The sequence below is a fragment of the Odontomachus brunneus genome, unplaced genomic scaffold (genome assembly GCF_010583005.1).
Source record: "Odontomachus brunneus isolate Ranch 3 - 2012 unplaced genomic scaffold, Obru_v1 Obru_scaffold_116, whole genome shotgun sequence".
NCBI classification, from domain to species: domain Eukaryota; kingdom Metazoa; phylum Arthropoda; class Insecta; order Hymenoptera; family Formicidae; genus Odontomachus; species Odontomachus brunneus.
In genome coordinates this window covers 795,112-795,981 of record NW_022639566.1, presented here as the reverse complement: position 1 = coordinate 795,981, position 870 = coordinate 795,112, and positions in this window count along the sequence as shown.

Below are 870 nucleotides of genomic sequence, written 5' to 3'. Positions count from 1 at the left end.
CACTCGCGAATCGTATCTCGCCGCATCCCTCCGCCCATAGCTACGAGACATAGACTCGCTATTTTTCGCAAAACGGCACAGGACTTTCTTGCTCACCTCAATCTGTTCTACGTTCTCACCAAGAGCCATCATGGGACTTCGGGACACCCTGTATATATATATATATATAATATTTATATAATATTTTAAAAAAGTAATTCAAAATAAATATTTATAAATATTTATCTAATAACTTACTAATATTGTATGCTGTCTGGGTTAATACTTTTAATCTTAATATTACTTTGCGTAAGTATTTCATCACTTAGCAAAGTATTATATATTAATATTTAAATATTGACAATGTTTTGCGTAAGTATTTTATCACTGGACGAAGTATTACATATCAATATTTAAGTATTGAAATCAATCATAAGGTAGAATTTGTAACATTAAATATTGAAATACTTGAGTACTAAAAGCTGTATTTGAATCACAGAATATTACTAAATACTGTACTTTTAATACTGAAAATAAGTAAATTATCAATGATTCTTAGTATGATATTTCTATAAGGGTGGAAAAGCTTTTACATGCAAAAATGCAAGCAACACGAACACTCTATTGGTATACAAATGTAACCTTAAAAAATTTTATATCGACATACCCTGAGATCAGATATAACAGAACGCTATTACAACATTATATAATAAACTCGATATAAAGCTATTTCTTAACTTACCCTGATTTGATCCTTATCCATTTCTTATTATTGCCCATATAGCACAAATCTCTAAAAGACTTCTTAAAGAGTTCCAAAAGAGTTCCCAAGTTCTCCAGGACAATTTTGGAATTCTTTAAGAAATCTTTTAGAGATTTATGCTATATGGG